This window comes from Arachis stenosperma, chromosome 4 (assembly GCF_014773155.1).
Source record: "Arachis stenosperma cultivar V10309 chromosome 4, arast.V10309.gnm1.PFL2, whole genome shotgun sequence".
NCBI classification, from domain to species: Eukaryota; Viridiplantae; Streptophyta; class Magnoliopsida; order Fabales; family Fabaceae; genus Arachis; species Arachis stenosperma.
The window spans coordinates 96,636,855-96,655,399 of NC_080380.1; the positions used below are offsets into that span (position 1 = coordinate 96,636,855).

General features: G+C 40.7%; 1 non-coding gene across 1 annotated transcript; it reads right to left on the reverse strand.

Annotated features, from left to right (window-relative positions):
• Positions 1 to 3,150: 3,150 nt before the first annotated feature.
• On the reverse strand, positions 3,151 to 3,258 carry LOC130978623 (small nucleolar RNA R71). Its single transcript, XR_009086245.1, has one exon. It is a non-coding gene; the product is annotated as a small nucleolar RNA R71 (small nucleolar RNA).
• Positions 3,259 to 18,545: the final 15,287 nt, after the last annotated feature.

Genomic DNA, 18,545 nt, shown 5'->3' on the forward strand with positions numbered 1-18,545 from the left:
TAATGCAATTACTATTGTTCTTCCATTCAATTCCGCTTGTTCTTTTACCAAGATATCACTTGTTCTTCAACATGATGATGGTGATGATTGACGCCCATCACCACTCTCACCTATGAACAAGGTGATTGACAACCATTCTTGTTCTACAAGCATTCGAGGCTTAGTGAATATCTCTTGGATTCTTCGGAGTCTTCGTGGTATAGGCAGGACCTGATGGCAGCATTCAAGAGAATCCGGAAGGTCTAACCTTGTCTGTGGTGTTCTGAGTAGGATTCAATGACTGAATGACTGTGACGTGCTTCAAACCCTGAGGGCGGGGGCGTTAGTGATAACGCAAAAGAATCACTGGATTCTATTCCGCGCCTGATTGAGAACCGACAGATGAATTCCGCTATGCCGTGACAGGACATATGCAATCGCTTTCACTGAGAGGATGGGAGGTAGCTGCTGACAACAGTGAGACCCTATACGAGCTTGCCATGGAAAGGAGTAAGAAAGGATTGGATGAAGGCTGTAGGAAAGCAGAGAGACGGAAGGGAAGGCATCTTCATACACTTGTCTGAAGCTCATACACCAATGATATACATAAGTATCACTATCTTTATCTTCTATGTTATTTTCGTTCATCACCATATATATCTGAGTTTGCCTGACTAAGATTTACAAGATGACCATAGCTTGCTTCAATACTAATAATCTCCGTGGGATCGACCCTTACTCACGTAAGGTTTTATTACTTGGACGACCCAGTGCACTTGCTGGTTAGTTGTGCGAAGTTGTGTAATGCCATGGTATTGAGCGCACCAAGTTTTTGGAGCCATTACCAGGGATTATGAGAGTTGTGAAAAAGTATAGTTCACAATTTCGCCGACCAAGTTTTTGGCGCCGTTGCCGGGGATTGTTCATGTTTTGAGCAAGCTTTTGGTAACATCAGAGCCAAGATCCGGCAACAACATCAAATTTTTGGTGTTATTGCCCGGGATTGTTTAGGCTGGACAACTGACGGTTCATCTTGTTGCTTAGATTAGGTATTTTTTTTTTTTTTTTTGAGATTCTTGAAGGTGAATTCTAGAGTTTCATGATGATTTGTTGAGATCTGGCTGGCTGAGAAGCCATGTCTAATCTGATTGGACCGAGGTTTCAACTTATCACCACAAGAGCTTGTTGATTTCGTATCAATCTTGCTTTTGGAGCAGTGATTTGCTAAGGCTTGGCTGACCTTTGGTCATGTCTAGTGTTTTGGACCGAAGCTTTCTTTGAAAGCTTGGCTGGCTGTGAAGCCATGTCTAATTCCTGGACCGGAGCCTTAGACTAGCATTGCACTGATTCCTGGAATTCTCATTAAGAATTTTGATACTTTTTTTTTCACTTAATTTTCGAAAAATACAAAAAAAATTTGCAAAACCATAAAATCCCAAAAATATTTCTTGTTTGAGTCTAGAGTCTCATCTTAAGTTTAGTGTCAAATGCATGTTTTTGTTATATTTTTCGAATCCATGCATATATTTCTTTGTTTTGATCTTTGAATTCTATTGACTTGAAGTATTTTGTGTGTCTCATATGCATTTTCATGTTGTTAGTGTCAGTAGTACACAAACTGCTAAGTTTGGTGTCTTGCATGCATTGTTAATTGATTCCTTTTGCATTTTGATTATCAAAAATCCAAAAATATTTTTAATTTGTGTCCTTTCAAGTCAATGATACAAAGAATTGAAGATTCAAAACATACTGCAGAGGAATTATACAGAAAAAGCTGAGCATTCAAAAATGCCCAGTGAAGAAGGCAGACTGGCGTTTAAACGCCAGCCAGGGTACCTGGTTGGGCGTTTAACGCCCAAAAAGGGTGCATTTTGGGCGTTAAACGCCAGAATGTATACCATTCTGGGCGTTTAACGCCAGGATGGTGCAGGGGGAAGATTTTGTTTTCAAAATCAATTTTTTTCAAATTTTTCAAAATCAAATCTTTTTCAAATCAAATCTTTTCAATCAAATGTTTTCAAAATCAATTTCTTTCCTTTTTAAAAGATACTTACTAACAATTAATGATTTGATTGAACATCACAAGATTGTTACCTTTTCTGTTGAGAAAGGTTTGAATGTTTCAAATCATATCTTTTCTTGTTAGGCAAGTCATTCATTTTTAAAATCATATCTTTTCAAATGGTTTTCAAATCATATCTTTTAAAAATGTTTTCAAATCATATCTTCTCAATCACATTTTTTTTAAACTCATAACTTTTCAATTAAATCTTTTTAACCACATCTTTTTCAAAACAGTTTTCAATCAAATCTTTTTAATTTCTAATTTCAAAATCTTTTTCAAAAATCACTTGGTTTCTTTTCCACTTAGATTTTCGAAAATCAATTGATGTTTTTCAAAAATGTTTTCAAAGTATTTTAATTAATTTTCGAAAATCTTCTTCCCTCCTTCTCACATCCTTCTATTTATGGAGTGCCACTCCTTCTCAATGCACAATTCGAACCTTATCTAACTAAAGTTCGAATTTATCTTCTCCTTCTTCTTTCTATTTCTCTTGTCCTCTGACACTTAAAGGAATCTCTATACTGTGACATAGAGGATTCCACATTTTCTTGTTCCCTTCTCTTTCATATGAGCAGGAGCAAGGACAAAGGCATTCTTGTTGAAGCTGATCCTGAACCCGAAAGGACTTTGAAGAGAAAGCTAAGAGAAGCCAAAGCACAACTCTCTTTAGAGGACCTGACCGAATTCTTCAAGGAAGAAAACATGGCAGCAGAAAACAACAACAATGCAAACAATGCAAGGAAGGTGCTGGGTGACTTTACTGCACCTACTCCTGATTTTTATGGGAGAAGCATCTCTATCCCTGCCATTGGAGCAAACACTTTGAGCTTAAGCCTCAATTAGTTTCTCTAATGCAACAGAATTGCAAGTTCCATGGACTTCCAATGGAAGATCCTCATCAGTTTTTAGCTGAATTCTTGCAAATCTGTGACACAGTCAAGACTAATGGGGTTAACCCTGAAGTCTATAGACTGATGCTATTCCCTTTTGCTGTAAGAGACAGGGCTAGAATATGGTTGGATTCTCAACCTAAAGAAAGCCTGGACTCTTGGGAAAAGCTAGTCAATGCCTTCTTGGCAAAATTCTTTCCACCACAAAGATGGAGTAAGCTTAGAGTGGAAGTCCAAACCTTTAGACAAAAGGATGGAGAATCCCTCTATGAAGCTTGGGAAAGATACAAACAATTAATCAGAAAATGTCCTTCTGACATGCTTTCTGAATGGAGCATCATAGGTATTTTCTATGATGGTCTCTCTGAACTATCTAAGATGTCCTTGGATAGCTCTGCAGGAGGATCTCTTCATCTGAAGAAGACGCCTACTGAAGCTCAAGAACTGATTGAAATGGTTGCAAATAACCAATTCATGTACACTTCTGAAAGAAATCCTGTGAACAATGGGACTAGTCAGAAGAAAGGAGTTCTTGAGATTGACACTCTGAATGCCATATTGGCTCAGAATAAGATATTGACTCAACAAGTCAATTTGATTTCTCAAAGTCTGTCTGGAATGCAAAATGCACCAAACAGTACTAAGGATGCTTCATCTAAGGAAGAAGCTTATGATCCTGAGAACCCTTCCATGGAAGAGGTGAATTACCTAGGAGAACCCTATGGAAACACCTATAATTCTTCATGGAGAAATCACCCAAATCTCTCATGGAAGAATCAAGAGAGACCTCAACAAGGTTTCAATAACAATAATGGTGGAAGAAACAGTTTAGCAATGGCAAGCCTTTTCCATCATCTTCTCAGCAACAGACAGAGAGCTCTAAGCAGAATAATTCTGACTTAGCAACCATGGTCTCTGATCTGATCAAAACCACTCAAAGTTTCATGACTGAAACTAGATCTTCCATTAGGAATTTGGAAGGACAAGTGGGTCAGCTGAGCAAGAAAATTACTGAACTTCCTCCAAGCACTCTCCCAAGTAACACTGAAGAAAATCCAAAAGGAGAGTGCAAAGCCATAGACATGGCCGAATTCTGGGAGGAAGGAGAGGCAGTGAACGCCACTGAGGAAGACCTCAATGGGCGTGCACTGGCCTCCAGTGAGTTCCCCAATGAGGAACCATGGGAATCTGAGGCTCAAAATGAGACCATAGAGATTCCATTGGACTTACTTCTGCCATTCATGAGCTCTGATGAGTATTCTTCCTCTGAAGAGGATGAGTATGTTACTGAAGAGCAAGTTGCTAAATACCTTGGAGCAATCATGAAACTAAATGACAAGTTATTTGGAAATGAGACTTGGGAGGATGAACCTCCCTTGCTCACCAAAGAACTGGATGACTTGTCTAGGCAGAAACTACCTCAAAAGAGGCAGGATCCTGGGAAGTTTTCTATACCTTGTACCATAGGCACCATGACCTTCAAGAAGGCCTTGTGTGACTTAGGGTCAAGTGTAAACCTCATGCCCCTCTCTGTAATGGAGAAATTAGGGATCCTTGAGGTGCAAGCTGCAAGAATCTCATTAGAGATGGCAGACAATTCAAGAAACAAGCTCATGGACTTATAGAGAATGTTTTGGTGAAGATTGAAGACCATTACATTCCTACTGATTTCATAGTCCTAGAGACTGGGAAGTGCATGGATGAATCCATCATCCTTGGCAGACCATTCCTAGCCACAGCAAAGGCTGTGATTGATGTTGATAGAGGAGAGTTGATCATTCAAGTGAATGAAGAATCCATGGTGTTTAAGGCCCAAGGATATCCCTCTATCATCATGGAGAGGAAGCATGAAGAGCTTCTCTCAAACAGAGCCAAACAGAGCCCCCACAGTCAAACTCTAAGTTTGGTGTTGGGAGGCCACAACCAAACTCTAAGTTTGGTGTTGAAACCCCACATTCAAACTCTAAGTTTGGTGTTGGGAGGTTTCAACACGGTTCTGAGTGTTTCTGAGGCTCCATGGGAGTCCTCTGTCAAGCTAATGACACTAAAGAAGCGCTTGTTGGGAGGCAACCCAATGTTTTATAATTAATTATTTTCTTTGTTATTTTATCTTTTTTGTAGGTTGATGATCATAAGAAGTCACAAAAATAATGAAAAAAGCAAAAACAAAATGAAAAACAGGAAGAAAAACAGCACACCCTGGAGGAAGATGCTGCTGGCGTTCAAACGCCAGTCAGCCTAGCAGTTGGGCGTTTAACGCCCAGTCTGGCACCTTTCTGGGCGTTTAACGCCAGAAAAGGGCACCAGACTGGCGTTAAACGCCAGTAAAGGGCAATAACCTGGCGTTAAACGCCAGGAATGGGCACCAGCCCGGCGTTTAACGCCAGAAATGGGTCAAAACGTGGATTTTGATGCCATTTGGTGCAAGGATGACTTTTCCTTGACACTACAGGATCTGTGGACCCCACAGGACCCTACCATCACTCTCTCTTCTTCCCCCATTCACCAATCACCTCAACACCTCTTCCCCAAAAACCCTTCACCTATCAAATCCCATCTTTCTCTTCACCACTCACATCCATCCTTCATAAAACCCCACCAACCTCACCCTTCAAATTCAAACCACTTTCCCTCCCAAACCCACCCTCAAATGGCCGAACCTTTACCCCCCTCTCTCCTTTAAATACCCTTCTTCAACCCTTCATTTTCACACAACCTAAAGACCACTTCTTCCCCCTTTGGCCGAACACACTACCCTCCCCCTCTTCCTCATTTCTTCTTCTTCTACTCCTTTCTTTCTTCTTTTGCTCGAGGACGAGCAAACATTTTAAGTTTGGTGTGGTAAAAGCGTTGCTTTTTCGTTTTTCCATAACCATTATGGCACCAAAGGCCGGAGAAACCTCTAAAAAGAGGAAAGGGAAAGCAAAAGCTTCCACCTCCGAGTCATGGGAGATGGATAGATTCCTCTCAAGGGTGCATCAAGACCACTTCTATGAAGTTGTGGCCTTGAAGAAGGTGATCCCCGAAGTCCCCTTTTTACTCAAAAGGGTGAATATCCGGAGATCCGCCATGAGATCCAAAGAAGAGGTTGGGAAGTACTTACCAACCCCATTCAACAAGTCGGAATCTTGATGGTTCAAGAGTTCTATGCCAATGCATGGATCACAAAGAACCATGACCAAGTGTGAACCCGAATCCAAAGAATTATCTTACTATGGTTCGGGGGAAATACTTGGATTTTAGTCCGAGAGTGTGAGGGTGGCGTTCAACTTGCCTATGATGCAAGGAGATGAGCATCCTTTCACTAGAAGGGTCAACTTTGATCAAAGGTTGGACCAAGTCCTCACAGTCATATGTGAAGAGGGCGCACAATGGAAGCAAGATTCAAGAGGAAAGCCGGTCCAATTGAGAAGGCATGACCTCAAGCCCGTGGCTAGAGGATGGTTAGAGTTCATACAACGCTCAATCATTCCCACTAGCAACCGGTCCGAAGTTACCATAGACCGGGCCATCATGATCCATAGCATCATGATTGGAGAAGAAATAGAAGTTAATGAGTTGGAGTTGACATAGAAGGAGATATCCCCATTGATGAGGACAAGCCCATCACCAAGAAAAGGATGGAATACACAAGAGACCCCTCTCATCAAGAAATCCCTGAGATTCCTCAAGGGATGAACTTTCCTCCACAAAACTATTGGGAGCAACTAAACACCTCCCTAGGAGAATTAAGTTCCAACATGGGACAACTAAGGGTGGAGCATCAAGAACACTCCATTCTCCTCCATGAAATTAGAGAAGATCAAAGAATCATGAGGGAGGAGCAACAAAGACAAGGAAGAGACATTGAGGAGCTCAAGCACTCCATAGGACCTTCAAAAGCAAGGAAGAGCCGCCATCACTAAGGTGGACCCATTCCTTGATTTCCTTGTTCTTTATTCCCTTGTTTTTCGAAATTTTTATGCTTTATGTTATCCATGTTTGTGTCTTATGATCATTAGTGTCTTAGTGTCTATGCCTTAAAGTTATGAATGTCCTATGAATCCATCACCTTTCTTGAATAAAAATGTGCTTAATTGAAAAAGGAAGAATTGCATGAATTTTGAATTTTATAATAGTTTAATTATTTTGATGTGGTGGCAATATTTTTGTTCTCTGAATGTATGTGTAAACAGTGCATATGTATCTTGAATTTGTGGTTCATGAATGTTGGCTCTTGAAAGAATGATGAAAAAGGAGACATGTTACTGAGGATCTGAAAAATCAATAAAATGATTCTTGAAGCAAGAAAAGCTATTCAAAAAAAAAAAAAAAAAAAAAAAAAAAAAAAAAAAAAAAAAAAACCGAAAAAAAAAAAAAAAATCGAAAAAAAAAGAAAGAAAAGAAAGAAAAAGAAAAGAAATAAAGTTGTGATCCAAGGCAAATAAGAGTGTGCTTAAGAACCCTGGACACCTCTAATTGGGGACTTTAGCAAAGCTGAGTCACAATCTGAAAAGGTTCACCCAATCATGTGTCTGTGGCATGTATGTATCCGGTGGTAATACTGGAAGACAGAGTGCTTTGGGCCACAGCCAAGACTCAATAAATAGCTATGTTCAAGAATCATCATACTTTACTAGGAGAATCATTAACACTATCTGGACTCTGAGTTCCTAAAGAAGCCAACCATTCTGAATTTCAAGGGATAGATTGAGATGCCAAAACTGTTCAGAGACAGAAGGTTAAAAGCCCCGCTCATCTAGTTAATACTGATCTTCACAGATGTTTTTGGAATTCATTGCATATTCTCTTCTTTGATCTTATTTGATTTTCAGTTGCTTGAGGACAAGCAACAATTTAAGTTTGGTGTTGTGATGAGCGGATAATTTGTATACTTTTTGGCATTGTTTTTAGTATGTTTTTGATATCTTTTAGTTAGATTTTAGTACATTTTTATTAGTTTTTATTTAAAATTCACTTTTCTGGACTTTACTATGAGTTTGTGTGTTTTTCTGTGATTTCAGGTATTTTCTGGCTGAAATTGAGGGACCTGAGCAAAAATCTGATTCAGAGACCAAAAAGGACTGCAGATGCTGTTGGATTCTGACCTCCCTGCACTCGAAGTGGATTTTCTGGAGCTACAGAAGCCCAATTGGCGCGCTCTCAACGGCGTTGGAAAGTAGACATCCAGGGCTTTCCAGCAATATATAATAGTCCATACTTTGTCCAAGATTTGATGGCCCAAACCCGCAAAGCAATCCGGCCTCAGGAATTCCAGCGTTAAACGCCGGAACAGGAATAAAAGTTGGAGTTAAACGCCCAAACTGGCATGGGAGCTGGCGTTTAACTCCAGAAAAGTTCTCTACACGAATTTCCTTGATTGCTCAGCCCAAGCACACACCAAGTGGGCCCGGAAGTGGATTTTTATGTCATTTACTCATCTTTGTACACCTAGGCTACTAGTTATCTATAAGTAGGACCTTTTACTATTGTATTTGTATCGAGACTTTGGTAGCTATCGAGACTTTGGTAGCTATCTTTGTTTTATGCTATCTTAGACCTCTGGGAGGCTGGCCATTCGGCCATGCCTAGACCCTGTTCTTATGTATTTTCAACGGTGGAGTTTCTACACACCATAGATTAAGGGTGTGGAGCTCTGCTGTACCTCGAGTATTAATGCAATTACTATTGTTCTTCCATTCAATTCCGCTTGTTCTTTTACCAAGATATCACTTGTTCTTCAACATGATGATGGTGATGATTGACGCCCATCACCACTCTCACCTATGAACAAGGTGATTGACAACCATTCTTGTTCTACAAGCATTCGAGGCTTAGTGAATATCTCTTGGATTCTTCGGAGTCTTCGTGGTATAGGCAGGACCTGATGGCAGCATTCAAGAGAATCCGGAAGGTCTAACCTTGTCTGTGGTGTTCTGAGTAGGATTCAATGACTGAATGACTGTGACGTGCTTCAAACCCTGAGGGCGGGGGCGTTAGTGATAACGCAAAAGAATCACTGGATTCTATTCCGCGCCTGATTGAGAACCGACAGATGAATTCCGCTATGCCGTGACAGGACATATGCAATCGCTTTCACTGAGAGGATGGGAGGTAGCTGCTGACAACAGTGAGACCCTATACGAGCTTGCCATGGAAAGGAGTAAGAAAGGATTGGATGAAGGCTGTAGGAAAGCAGAGAGACGGAAGGGAAGGCATCTTCATACACTTGTCTGAAGCTCATACACCAATGATATACATAGTATCACTATCTTTATCTTCTATGTTATTTTCGTTCATCACCATATATATCTGAGTTTGCCTGACTAAGATTTACAAGATGACCATAGCTTGCTTCAATACTAACAATCTCCGTGGGATCGACCCTTACTCACGTAAGGTTTTATTACTTGGACGACCCAGTGCACTTGCTGGTTAGTTGTGCGAAGTTGTGTAATGCCATGGTATTGAGCGCACCAAGTTTTTGGAGCCATTACCAGGGATTATGAGAGTTGTGAAAAAGTATAGTTCACAATTTCGCCGACCAAGTTTTTGGCGCCGTTGCCGGGGATTGTTCATGTTTTGAGCAAGCTTTTGGTAACATCAGAGCCAAGATCCGGCAACAACATCAAATTTTTGGTGTTATTGCCCGGATTGTTAGGCTGGACAACTGACGGTTCATCTTGTTGCTTAGATTAGGTATTTTTTTTTTTTTTTTTGAGATTCTTGAAGGTGAATTCTAGAGTTTCATGATGATTTGTTGAGATCTGGCTGGCTGAGAAGCCATGTCTAATCTGATTGGACCGAGGTTTCAACTTATCACCACAAGAGCTTGTTGATTTCGTATCAATCTTGCTTTTGGAGCAGTGATTTGCTAAGGCTTGGCTGACCTTTGGTCATGTCTAGTGTTTTGGACCGAAGCTTTCTTTGAAAGCTTGGCTGGCTGTGAAGCCATGTCTAATTCCTGGACCGGAGCCTTAGACTAGCATTGCACTGATTCCTGGAATTCTCATTAAGAATTTTGATACTTTTTTTTCACTTAATTTTCGAAAAATACAAAAAAAATTTGCAAAACCATAAAATCCCAAAAATATTTCTTGTTTGAGTCTAGAGTCTCATCTTAAGTTTAGTGTCAAATGCATGTTTTTGTTATATTTTTCGAATCCATGCATATATTTCTTTGTTTTGATCTTTGAATTCTATTGACTTGAAGTATTTTGTGTGTCTCATATGCATTTTCATGTTGTTAGTGTCAGTAGTACACAAACTGCTAAGTTTGGTGTCTTGCATGCATTGTTAATTGATTCCTTTTGCATTTTGATTATCAAAAATCCAAAAATATTTTTAATTTGTGTCCTTTCAAGTCAATTATACAAAGAATTGAAGATTCAAAACATACGCTTTTTGGCATTGTTTTTAGGTAGTTTTTAGTAAGTTCAAGCTACTTTTAGGGATGTTTTCATTAGTTTTTATGTTAAATTCACATTTCTGGAATTTACTATGAGTTTGTGTGTTTTTCTGTGATTTCAGGTAATTTCTGGCTGAAATTGAGGGACTTGGGCAAAACTCTGAAAAAAGCTGACAAAAGGACTGCTGATGCTGTTGGAATCTGACCTCCCTGCATTCGAAATGGATTTTCTGGAGCTACAGAACTCCAATTGGCGCGCTCTCAATGGCGTTGGAAATTAGACATCCAGAGCTTTCCAGAAATATATAATAGTCCATACTTCATTCGGAAATTGACGACGTAACTTGGCGTTGAACGCCAAGTACATGCTGCTGTCTGGAGTTAAACGCCAGAAAAACGTCATGATCCGGAGTTGAACGCCCAAAACACGTCATAACTCGGAGTTCAACTCCAAGAAAAGCCTCAGCTCGTGGATTGATCAAGCTCAGCCCAAGCATACACCAAGTGGGCCCCAGAAGTGGATTTATGCATCAATTACTTACTCATGTAAACCCTAGGAGCTAGTTTATTATAAATAGAACATTTAACTATTGTATTAGACATCTTTTGACAGTTTAATCTCTTGACTGTTTAGCCTTTGATTATTCGGTCTCTTGATCACTCAGGGGGCTGGCCATTCGGCCATGCCTGAACCTTTTACTTATGTATTTTCAACAGTGGAGTTTCTGCACATCATAGATTAAGGGTGTGGAGCTCTGCTGTACCCCAAGTTTCAATACAATTACTATTACTTTTTATTCAATTCTCTCTTATTCTTATTTCAAGATATTCATTCGCACCCAAGAACATGATGAATGTGATGATTATGTGACGCTCATCATCATTCTCACCTATGAACGCGTGCCTGACAACCACCTCCGTTCTACATGCAACTGAGCTTGAATGTGTATCTCTTAGATTCTCCAACAGAATCTTCGTGGTATAAGCTAGATAGATGGCGGCATTCATGAGGATCCGGAAAGTCTAACCTTGTCTGTGGTATTCCGAGTAGGATTCTGGGAATCCGGAAAGTCTAACCTTGTCTGTGGTATTCCGAGTAGGATTCCGGTATTGAATGACTGTGACGTGCTTCAGACTCGCAAGTGCTGGGCGTTAGTGACAGACGCAAAAGAATTAAGGGATTCTATTCCAGCAGGAGCGGGAACCAACCAGTGATTAGCCGTGCTGTGACAGAGCGCGTGAGCATATTTTTCACTGCGAGGATGGGATGTAGCCTTCGGCCAGTGTGATACCTCCAGACGATTAGCCATGCGAGTGACAGCGCAGAGGACCATTTTCCAGGGAGGATACAAAGTAGCCATCGTCGAACGGTGAACCCCTATACATAGCTTGCCATGGAAAGGAGTAAGAAGGATTGAAGGAAGAGCGAGTAGTGAAGTAGAGTTTCAAGAGGAACACAGCATCTCCATACACCTATCTGAAATTCCCACTATTGATTTACATAAGTATTTCTATCCCTTTTATTTTCTATTTTATTATTAATTTTCGAAACCATAAATCAATTTAATCTGCCTAACTGAGATTTACAAGGTGACCATAGCTTGCTTCATACCAATAATCTCTGTGGGATCGACCCTTACTCACGTAAGGTTTATTACTTGGACGACCCAGTACACTTGCTGGTTAGTTGAACGGAGTTGTGAATTCAAATAGAGCCAATTATTAAATTTCATACAAGTACAAAGACAATAGATCACAATTTCGTCCACCAAGTTTTTGTTATTAATTTTTTTGAAAATGTCATTGGACCATTCTGCAGGTGGATCCATTCACCTAAAGAAAACGCCTGAAGAGGCTCAAGAACTCATTGACATGGTTGCAAATAACCAGTTCATGTACACTTCTGAGAGGAATTCCGTGAATAATGGGATACCTCAGAAGAAAGGAGTTCTTGAAATTGATGCTCTGAATGCCATATTGGCTCAGAACAAAGTGTTGACTCAACAAGTCAACATGATCTCCCAAAATCTGAATGGATGGCAACATGCATCCAACAGTACTAGAGAGGCAGCTTCTGAAGAAGCTTATGATCCTGAGAACCCTGCCATGGCAGAGGTTAATTACATGGGTGAACCTTATGGAAACACCTATAACCCATCATGGAGAAATCATCCAAATTTCACATGGAAGGATCAACAAAAGCCTCAACAAGGCATTAACAATGGTGGACGTAATAGGCTGGGCAATAGCAAGCCATATCCATCATCTTCTGAGCAACAGACAGAGAATTCTGAACAAAACACTTCTAATTTAGCCAATGTAGTCTCTGATCTGTCAAAGGCCACTTTCAGTTTCATGAGTGAAACAAGATCCTCCATTAGAAATCTGGAGGCACAAGTGGGCCAGCTGAGTAAGAAAGTCATTGAAGCTCCCCCCAGTATTCTCCCAAGCAATACAGAAGAAAATCCAAAAGGAGAGTGCAAGGCCATTGATATAATCAATATGGCCGAATGCACAAGGGAGGAGGAGGACGAAAATCCTAGTGAGAAAGACCTCCTGGGACGTTCCTCAAGCAAGAAGGAGTTTCCTATTAAGGATCCAAATGAATCTGAGGCTCATATAGAGACTATAGAGATTCCATTAAATCTCCTTCTGCCATTCATGAGCTCTGAAGACTATTCTTCCTCAGAAGAGGATGAAGATGTAACTAGAGAGCAAGTTGCTCAATATTTAGGAGCTATCATGAAGCTGAATGCCAAGCTATTTGGTAATGAGACTTGGGAAAGTGAACCTCCCCTGCTCATTAATGAACTAGATACTTGGATTCAGAAAATTCTACCTCAAAAGAAACAAGATCCTGGCAAATTCTTAATACCTTGTACCATAGGCACCATGATCTTTGAAAAAGCTCTGTGTGATCTGGGGTCAGGGATAAATCTTATGCCACTCTCTGTAATGGAGAAGCTGGGGATCATTGAGGTACAACCTGCCTTGTTCTCATTACAACTGGCAAACAAGTCATTGAGACAAGCTTATGGAATAGTAGAGGACGTGTTAGTAAAGGTTGAAGGCCTTTACATCCCTGCTGATTTCATAATCTTAGACACTAGGAAGGAAGAGGATAATTGCATCATCCTTGGAAGACTTTTCCTAGCCACAGCAGGAGCTGTGATAGATGTCAACAGAGGTGAATTAGTCCTTCAATTGAATGGGGACTACCTTGTGTTTAAGGCACATGGCCATCCCTCTGTGACAAAAGAGAGTAAGCATGAAGAGCTTCTCTCAGTTCAGAGTCAAGAAGAGCCCACGCAGTCAAACTCTAAGTTTGGTGTTGTGAGGCCACAACCAAACTCTAAGTTTGGTGTTAAGACCCCATATCCAAACTCTAAGTTTGGTGTTGGCAACTATACAACATTGACCTGATCACCTTGTGGCTCCATGAGAGCCACTGTCAAGCTATTGACACTAAAGAAGCGCTTGTTGGGAGGCAACCCAATTTTATTTATCTAATTTTGTTTTATTCTATTTTATGTTATTTTGTGTTTTATTAGGTACATGATCATGAGGAGTCATGAAAAAATCATAAAAATTAAAAACAGAATAAAAAACAGCAGAAGAAAAAATTCGCACCCTGGAGGACGCACAGGCTGGCGTTCAACGCCAGTAAGATGCATCTGGCTGGCGTTCAACGCCAGAACAGAGCATCATTCTGGCGCTGAACGCCAGAAAGAAGCAACATTCTGGCGCTGAATGCCAGGAATGTGCCTAGAGAGGAAAAACTGGCGCTGAACGCCAGTAACAAGCATGAAACTGGCGTTCAACGCCAGAAACATGCTTTACATGGGCGTTGAACGCCCAGAATGTGCACCAATGGGCGTTTAAACGCCAGAATGGTGTGCAAAGGCATTTTACATGCCTATTTGGTGCAGGGATGGAATTCCTTGACACCTCAGGACCTGTGGACCCCACAGGATCCCCACCTAACATATTCCCACCTTACCTCCTAATCCTATTTTTGTGATTTCTCTTCCCCATATCACACTTCCCAACACTTTTCACCAATCACCTCAATTCCTCTTCCCAATCAACCCATTCACCACTCACATCCATCCACTCTTCCCCATAAACCCCACCTACCTTCAAAAATTCAAAACCAATTTCCCACCCATTCCCACCCTAAATGGCCGAATACACACTACCCCCTCTCCCTATAAATACCCTTCCATTCTACTTCATTTTCACCCAACACAAACCCCTCTTCTCCTACTTAGCCGAACCCACATCTCTCCCTCTCCTCCATATTTTCTTCTTCTTCTTCTTCTCTTCTTTATTCTATTGCTCGAGGACGAGCAATATTTTAAGTTTGGTGTGGTAAAAGCATAAGCTTTTTGTTTTTCCATCACCATCAATGGCACCTAAGGCCGGGGTATCCGCTAGAAAAAGAAAAGGGAAGACAAAAGCTTCCACCTCCGAGTCATGGGAGATGGAAAGATTCATCTCCAAGAGCCATCAAGACCACTTCTATGATGTTGTGGCAAAGAAGAAGGTGATCCCTGAGGTCCCTTTCAAGCTCAAGAAAAATGAGTATCCGGAGATCCGACATGAAGTCCGAAGAAGAGGATGGGAAGTCCTAACCAACCCCATGCAACAAGTCGGAATCTTAATGGTTCAAGAGTTCTATGCCAATGCATGGATCACTAGGAACCATGATCAAGGTATGAACCCGAGTCCAAAGAATTATCTCACAATGGTTTGGGGGAAATACTTGGATTTTAGTCCGGAAAATGTGAGGTTGGCATTCCACTTGCCCATGATGCAAGGAGATGAACGCCCCTACACTAGAAGGGTCAACTTTGATCAAAGGTTGGACCAAGTCCTTATGGACATTTGTGTGGAAGGAGCTCAATGGAAGAGAGACTCCAAAGGCAAGCCAGTCCAACTAAGAAGACTGGACCTCAAGCCTATAGCTAGAGGATGGTTGGAGTTCATTCAACGCTCCATCATTCCTACTAGCAACCGATCTGAAGTTACTGTGGATCGGGCCATCATGATTCATGGCATCATGATTGGAGAGGAAGTAGAAGTTCATGAGGTCATCTCCAATGAAATCTACAAAATAGCCGACAAGCCCTCACCCATGGCAAGGCTAGCTTTTCCTCACCTTTTTTTCCATCTATGTTACTCAGCTGGAGTTATCATAGAAGGAGACATCCTCATTGAAGAGGATAAGCCCATCACCAAGAAAAGGATGGAGCAAGCAAGAGAGACCCCTCACGGTTCTCAAGAGATGCATGAGGAAGCTCATCATCAAGAAATCCCTGAGATGCCTCAAGGGATGCACTTTCCTCCAAACAACTATTGGGAACAACTCAACACTTCCTTAGAAGGTTTGAGCCACAATGTTGAACAATTAAGGGTGGAACATCATGAGCACTCCATCATTCTCCAAGAAATAAGAGAAGATCAAAGAGCAATGAGGGAGGAGCAACAAAGGCAAGGAAGGGACATAGAAGAGCTTAAGGACATTGTTGGACCTTCAAGAAGAAGACGCCACTAAGGTGGATTCATTCCTTGTTCTTTATTTCTTTCTGTTTTCGGTTTTTAATGTTGTGTTTATCTATGTTTTGTGTCTTTATTTCATGATCATTAGTATGTAACCATGCCTTAAAGCTATGAATAAAATCCATTAATCCTTCACCTCTCTTAAATGAAAAATGTTTTAATTCAAAAGAACAAGAAGTACATGAATTTCAAATTTATCCTTGAATTTAATTTAATTATATTGATGTGGTGACAATACTTTTGTTTTCTGAATGAATATGCTTGAACAGTGCATATGTCTTTTGATCTTGTTGTTTATGAATGTTAAAATTGTTGGCTCTTGAAAGAATGATGAACAAAGAGAAATGTTATTGATGATCTGAAAAATCATGAAATTGATTCTTGAAGCAAGAAAAAGCAGTGAAAAAGAAAGCTTGCGAAAAAAAAAATATTTTTGGCGAAAAAAAATAGAAAGAAAAAGAGAAAGCAAGCAGAAAAAGCCAATAGCCCTTAAAACCAAAAGGCAAGGGTAAAAAGGATCCAAGGCTTTGAGCATCAATGGATAGGAGGGCCCAAGGAAATTAAATCCAGGCCTAAGCAGCTAAATCAAGCTGTCCCTAATCATGTGCTTGTGTCATGAAGGTCCAAGTGAAAAGCTTGAGACTGAGTGGTTAAAGTCGTGATCCAAAGCAAAAAGAGTGTGCTTAAGAGCTCCGGACACCTCTAACTGGGGACTTTAGCAAAGCTGAGTCACAATCTGAAAAGGTTCACCCAATTATGTGTCTGTGGCATTTATGTATCCGGTGGTAATACTGGAAAACAAAGTGCTTAGGGCCACAGCCAAGACTCATAAGTAGCTGTGTTCAAGAATCAACATGCTTAACTAGGAAAATCAATAACACTATCCGAAATTCTAAGTTCCTAAGAGACGCCAATCACTCTAAACTACAAAGGAAAAAGTGAGATGCCAAAACTGTTCAGAAGCAAAAAGCTACAAGTCCCGCTCATCTAATTATAATTAATATTCATCGATATTCTGGAATTTATAGTATATTCTCTTCTTTTTATCCTATTTGATTTTCAGTTGCTTGAGGACAAGCAACAATTTAAGTTTGGTGTTGTGATGAGCGGATAATTTATACGCTTTTTGGCATTATTTTTAGGTAGTTTTTAGTATGTTCAAGCTACTTTTAGGGATGTTTTCATTAGTTTTTATGTTAAATTCACATTTCTGGACTTTACTATGAGTTTGTGTGTTTTTCTGTGATTTCAGGTAATTTCTGGCTGAAATTGAGGGACTTGAGTAAAACTCTGAAAAAAGCTGACAAAAGGACTGCTGATGCTGTTGGAATCTGACCTCCCTGCATTCGAAATGGATTTTCTGGAGCTACAGAACTCCAATTGGCGCGCTCTCAACGGCGTTGGAAAGTAGACATCCAGAGCTTTCCAGCAATATATAATAGTTCATACTTCATTCGGAAATTGACGACGTAACTTGGCGTTGAACGCCAAGTATATGCTGCTGTCTGGAGTTAAACGCCAGAAAAACGTCATGATCCGGAGTTGAACGCCCAAAACACGTCATAACTCGGAGTTCAACTCCAAGAAAAGCCTCAGCTCGTGGATTGATCAAGCTCAGCCCAAGCATACACCAAGTGGGCCCCGGAAGTGGATTTATGCATCAATTACTTACTCATGTAAACCCTAGGAGCTAGTTTATTATAAATAGAACATTTAACTATTGTATTAGACATCTTTTGACAGGTTAATCTCTTGACTGTTTAGCCTTTGATTATTCGGTCTCTTGATCACTCAGGGGGCTGGCCATTCGGCCATGCCTGAGCCTTTTACTTATGTATTTTCAACAGTGGAGTTTCTGCACACCATAGATTAAGGGTGTGGAGCTCTGCTGTACCCCAAGTTTCAATACAATTACTATTACTTTTTATTCAATTCTCTCTTATTCTTATTTCAAGATATTCATTCGCACCCAAGAACATGATGAATGTGATGATTATGTGACGCTCATCATCATTCTCACCTATGAACGCGTGCCTGACAACCACTTCCGTTCTACATGCAACTGAGCTTGAATGTGTATCTCTTAGATTCCCCAACAGAATCTTCGTGGTATAAGCTAGATAGATGGCAGCATTCATGAGGATCCGGAAAGTCTAACCTTGTCTGTGGTATTCCGAGTAGGATTCTGGGAATCCGGAAAGTCTAACCTTGTCTGTGGTATTCCGAGTAGGATTCCGATATTGAATGACTGTGACGTGCTTCAGACTCGCAAGTGCTGGGCATTAGTGACAGACGCAAAAGAATCAAGGGATTCTATTCCAGCAGGAGCGGGAACCAACCAGTGATTAGCCGTGCTGTGACAGAGCGCGTGAGCGTAGTTTTCATTGCGAGGATGGGATGTAGCCTTCGGCCAGTGTGATGCCTCCAGACGATTAGCCATGCGAGTGACAGCGCAGAGGACCATTTTCCAGAGAGGATACAAAGTAGCCATCGTCGAACGGTGAACCCCTATACATAGCTTGCCATGGAAAGGAGTAAGAAGGATTGAAGGAAGAGCGAGTAGTGAAGTAGAGTTTCAAGAGGAACACAGCATCTCCATACACCTATCTGAAATTCCCACTATTGATTTACATAAGTATTTCTATCCCTTTTATTTTCTATT